Source organism: Taudactylus pleione, unplaced genomic scaffold, assembly GCF_031769625.1.
Source record: "Taudactylus pleione unplaced genomic scaffold, aTauple2 ptg000151l, whole genome shotgun sequence".
Classification (NCBI taxonomy): domain Eukaryota; kingdom Metazoa; phylum Chordata; class Amphibia; order Anura; family Myobatrachidae; genus Taudactylus; species Taudactylus pleione.
The window spans coordinates 6,314,001-6,320,000 of record NW_028284553.1 but is presented as its reverse complement, the minus strand read 5'-3'; the positions used below and the strand labels follow the sequence as shown (position 1 = coordinate 6,320,000).

Here is a 6,000-nt window from a genome sequence, read left to right as displayed (position 1 = left end):
ATCAATCACGTCCCTCAATCATTGGGGGCGGTGATCGCGGTTTGAAACTTCTTCAATTGGAAAGTCGTTGGTTTTTTGGGTTATGGACTCTTGCTCCCAAGGGACTTAATGAGTATCTTGGCTTGCAACACTTCATTTGAGTATTGGTTGTGATTGTGACACCTATATTGAGCACAATGGCTCTATGCAATGTCATTTTTGTATCTAGATGTGTTACATTGATGAATTCTATTCAAGTTATGCTAATCCATTTAGCTACTAGTCATTAGTTACTATTTAGCCTCTAAATAGTTCTGTATTCCCTGATGTTTTAGCTTAAGTGCTTGCGTAGTTTGTCCTGTTTTTTGCAGTATTTTCCGTTAAGATCTTTGCATTTACATTGTATTTTATTCATGTATTATGTATAGTAGTGCAGCAGCGCTCTGTTTTGTCTGGTTTTGTTTTGTTTTATTTTGTTTCCTTGGTGATGGGTGTATGAGGTTGTTAGTGATTACGTCACTTTCAAGCGCTGCCGGCTCGGGTGTATGGTCCCGCCTCCGGCTAGGGCGTCTGCATGTCTCACGGGTGCTATTTAAGGTAAGATTATGTCTAGTATTCCTTAGCCTGAGGACAGTGCCGTGTGTGGGCACAGAAACGTTGCTGGTTTTTAAGATGTTGCATTAAATTTGCTTGTTTTCAAGTACCCTGAGTGCCGCGATTTCATGTCCAATATATATATATATATATATATATATATATATATATATATATATATATATTATACACACATACATACACACACATGCATATAATATATATATATATATATATATATATATTATATATATATATATATATATATACACATACATACACAATATATATATATGTATATGTGTGAATATGTATATATACAGTATTGGAGAAACTGCGTCACTCATGGGTAGTTAAATGCAAGAATTCAAACGACAAACAGTGTCTTTGTCCAAAGTTTCAGTCCATCTGGACTTTTAGCAAGAATGTTCTTAATAATAGTCCGGTTGGACTGAAACGGTGACACAAACACTGTTTGTCACTTGAAGTCTTACATGATAGTACTGTACCTGTGAGTGTCGCCATTTCACCAATACTGTATTGATAATTGTATATTGGGGAAGGCACCAGAGCAGGATTTTGTAATTTTTGGTTGTGAGACAGTATTACTTGCAGATATATATTATATATATTGCAAAACCTGCATTTGCCTCCGGAATCCCACTGCCCGCCCAGATCCCCACTCTTCACAACGCTCCCCTGAAAGAGAAAACCCGCGTTGCATGAGGAGTAGGTCTCAGAACAACAATAACTAGGTAAGTGTGGGAACTGCCGGGGCTGGAGAGACAGAAACTCCTGTCTATTTTGTCAGTCCCGGGCCCCACAATTTCTGATGGCAGCCCTGGCTGCTAGTACACCATGTTCTCTCTGTGTTGTGCCATCTTTCTGCAGCCTCAATCCAGCCAGCCCCAGTTGTGGAAGGACTACCACTTCTCTGCATAGTCTTGTCCTTGGTCAGCAGTCCTATGGTCTCATCTCCGTGTGAGAACCGTAAGATTATGGATGTGGTTGTATAAACATAATTGTATATGCACAGGCATTGACACTTTGTATATGCACAGACATGGTAATTTTTTATATTTTTAGAACAGCTGTTGTTTACTTCTCACTTTTTTATAAGTATAAATGATAACAATAATAATATAATAGGAAATAATAATAAAATGAAATAAAGAATGGTAACAATAAGGTTAGAATAGAAATTAGTTTTTTCTGATTATTCACACACATATATGTATGCCAGTTTCAGCTGGCACATCACAGTTTAAGACATATACTTGCCCCGGTGCCATTCGAGGTATGGAATAACCTTACATACAGGGGAGAAGACAGCAGAACTCACAGGAGACTCATAACACAGCAGTGTATTCGTTCGACATTTCATTAAGCAAATACTGTTATCAAGAACCACTTGAAAAAAGTCTTTGCTGACTGAAACATCGAATGAACATACTGCTGTGTTATGAGTCTTCTTGACTTTATGTCCTGTGAGTGCTGCTGTCCTCTCCACAATATATATATATATATATATATATATACATTTAATTTTTTTTTTTAATTTGTAATAGGATCAGAGTAGGAGGTCCCTCTCCTGTTATAGGTGGACACCTCCTAACACACAGCAGCCAGGAAAACAGCACACCAGTCCAGGGTTTTCGTGTAAGCCAACTGGAGCTAGTTTTTATTTTGCAGTAAAAAAAAATGAAAATCATAAACATAAATCCTAGCCCATCTGTGCACTAACTACACAATAACTTCCCTCTCTCAAAAAGTGGTAGAGCCTACTGCCCTCTTGCCATATGCAGACTACTTACAAGAAGTATAACACAGTGTCTCTGAACAATATGATTTTTATGTTTCTTGTTTTGTATAAGGTCATGTATTGAGCCATATTGAACTCTGGACCTCATTCAGAGAGGCTCGTTCGCTCTGAGCGATGTTTGCAAAACTGCGAATGCGTATGGGTCGTAATGCACATGCATGAACCAGTCATTGCGGTTGGAAATCCTGTGCTCGTAAAACAGCAAGGGGTTTCTAATTTGAGTGACAGAATGAGGCGTTTGTGCGTGGTAACAGGGGAAGGTGCTTGAAAACGGGGGAGTGGAGTTCCGAATGCAGGCGTGCCAAACTGTCAAAACACCGTTTTATGGGAGTGCATAATTAACAAAGCAGCGTCATCGACCACATCACTTGGTTGTCTTTTAGCCTGAACTGCTCGCAGTGATAGCGGGAAGTAAATCCTACCACAAGCAACATGAGCAGTTCAGATGCCTTTCGATGTTCCCGATTAATCAAATAAATAGTGGAGATGACGTATGATTCGAACGGCAAAGGGGCGTCTTTACAAAATAGCGAGCACAGTTTTCGGATGCTCGCAGAGACACAGAGGCGTCAACAGACCGCAAAGAGTGAGCGCTCAATTTAAATATCAGGCCACTTTTTCAGAATGAGCATCCGCAAATAGCGTCCGGCTCTGAATCAGGCCCTCTGTCTTATAACTATTATTGATATCAGTGAAATTATATATAGTTGATACATTCAAACAAACTTTCTATTAATATATGTAGGTTGAATAAGTAAGTGACATATATGGTTTAGAAGTTATTACCAGTTTTTAAAGTGGATTAACAGGGTTTGTTTATCTTAAATTTAAATGAGCCAATTAAATTTGAGATCGTGCTATAAAGGATGATCGGTTCAGTGAAGGAACAATCAACTTGAAAAAGGTCACAGATGTGACTGAAATGCCTAGTTGCACCAGATTTACACAGATCCATCCAGTATACAGAGACCCAGACACACCAGGGAGAAGCAGTAACAGTATACAGATAATTGCCTGCAAAGGACTCCCCCGGCATGCCTAGACTTTAAAGTCTGGAAGTAGCGGTGTGGCAGTGATACAGGACAAACTATACCAGTCTGCTTAAAGATATTGGCCTGCCATAGGTAATTGCCTCAGGATATTGAGGATTCTCCTGGCTTACTGAAATTGAAAGGTCTGAGACAAGCGTTGATAACAGCGCTGTTTTATAACAGCACTCATCTGCACCTCTGCCTGTATGATAAAGATCCCCAACAAAGAAATTGTAAGTGTGGATCTTTTCTTATACTGTACAAAGTAATTGGAATTTATATTTAACCAGTGAACATTTGGAGGGAATCAATATAATTATTGCCCAGCAAGTATTACCTTATAAATAAGTACTGAATAATCTTGAGCACGGGTAGTGCATTTGTACTTGACTTTAAACCTGTTTTTCAATTCACTTGTATTGGTATCAGCCTCAGGCTAAATTAGCAGTTATATACTGGAGGTGGTTGTAATGCCCGGCAAATGCAAGGAAATTTCTTTCAAGCTGAAAATACAGAGGCTTTTTAATTCCAACACAGTCAGTACATTGGATTTTCATCTGATAATGAACCTGCAGTAGCAAGGAAATTGTTACATGTGTGCTACATGGATATAACATTATTTTATGTTGCAATTTAGTATGATATATTTTTTTATCAAGATACAATTCAAGTGACTTCTATGATACTGAAACTGTGATTATACAAATACAGTTTTTTTCAGTTTTGTTTTTATATTTTCTTTTTCTATGGGATATGTATGATTAAATAAAGATTTTTAATTGGTTTATACTCCAGTGCAGAATTGTGTGATTTTATGATAGTTTTGTGAGGAGGGCAAAACCTTTGTTTTTTTCTGCAGCAGGTGTTTAAGTGATTATTCCAGCTGATGTACAGAATAGGCTCTAAGAATTTGTTGATCCTAACCTTTACTGACCAGTGGTCACATACAACATGATTGCAATGGACTATTGCAAAAGTTGCATACCCCTTAAACTTGGATCTGGCATATTTCTAATTGTACTTGATTTTTAGCTACTGATCCCAAAAAAATCCAACAAAATATGTTCCAGATTCTCATGTATGCACATTCTCTATTTTGCCTGATGAAATGGAAAAACACTTTGTGATACAATTGTAAATTTTTTAAGTTCCTTATATTACTATTCTGTTTATTCCATAGACTAATGGAGGTCGTGGACCTTTATGTAGATTTGGAGGTGAAATTTGACTTGTGAAATGGTAAGTTAGTTCCACATAGCAATAGACATAATGGGATGGATGGATGAATATGTTCCATTAATGCTGGAGTACTGAGATGATCTAACATTTGGGAACAATTTATCATTGAGAACACTATCAAGGTTTGTCTGTTTCATCTTATTTTCTTTTACTGAAATTTGCCCAAAACATAATACCAGGGCAGCTAAGCAATATTCTGTTGCCCCTGCAATACTGGCTGAAAGTGATAAGGTTTAATCTACAGTAATGGCTGACCAGTATTTGTGGTTATGCATGTGCAAAGTTGGAACTGAGGGCCTGATTCAGAGCCGCTCGTAAGCGGCCGCTCGCTCACTCCGAGCGATGTTCGCACATCTGCGCATGCGTATGGGTCGTAATGCGCATGCGCCAACCAGTCAGTGCAGTCGGAAATCGTGTGCTCGCAAAATAGCGAGGGGCTTGTAATTTGAGTGACAGGATGAGGCGTTTGTGGGTGTTAACAGGGGAAGGTGCTTGAAAACAGGGGAGTGGAGATCCGAACGCAGGCGTGCCAAATGGTCCAAACGGGCATTTTATAGGTGTGCATAATTAACAAAGCAGCGTCATCGACCATGTCACTTGGTTGTCTTTTAGACTGAACTGCTCACATGATTGCAGTAGGAAAATCCTACCACAAGAATAGCGAGCAGTTCATATGCCTTCGATGTACTCAATTAAACAAATAAATAATGGAGATGACATATGATACGAGCGGCCAAGGGGCATCTTTACAAAATAGCGAGCGCATGTTTCGGGCACTCGCTCAGACATAGAGGCGTAAACAGACCGCAAAGAGCGAGCGCTCAATTTAAATAGCCAGCCCCTTTTTCTGAACGAGCAAGTGCAAATAGCGTCCGGCTCTAAATGAGGTCCTGAAAGCCCAGATTAAAAAAAAAAAAAACAGTTTAAAAATAGATAATTAAAAAAAAAAAACATCTAAATCCTTTATACAACAAAAAGCTATTTATTTTATCAAGTAATAAAACTTTTAGAAATGTTTTTTCTGTTATGGACATTCTGACATGGCGATAACAGCAGGTGGAAATACTGTAATTACATACAGTATGTTTCCCCATGCAGACCCAGGTTTATCATCATCAATAACAATTCTATCACTGGCAGTAACACATTTTCTATTTCGGTCAAAGTGATAATAAATCCTATTTCTAATAGAAATGCCCGGTTTTCCTGCCAATTAAGTTATTTGCCTGCGGAGAAAAATTACCTTTAGATTTTGTAAAAAAAAAGTGAGGACAATTAATTATGCTTCAAAGTTGACACAAGGTGGATAAGCGCTTAAAAAGTGTTTTTTCAAGA

At 38.2% G+C, this 6,000-nt stretch overlaps 1 long non-coding RNA gene across 1 annotated transcript in view; it reads left to right on the top strand.

Annotated features, from left to right (window-relative positions):
* LOC148522211 (uncharacterized) overlaps positions 1-6,000 on the top strand; it is an 86,949-nt gene that overhangs the window by 79,603 nt on the left and 1,346 nt on the right. The window contains exon 3 of the long non-coding RNA XR_015878771.1: positions 4,607-4,665. This is a non-coding gene — a long non-coding RNA (uncharacterized LOC148522211). The remainder of the gene's footprint in view (positions 1-4,606; positions 4,666-6,000) is intronic.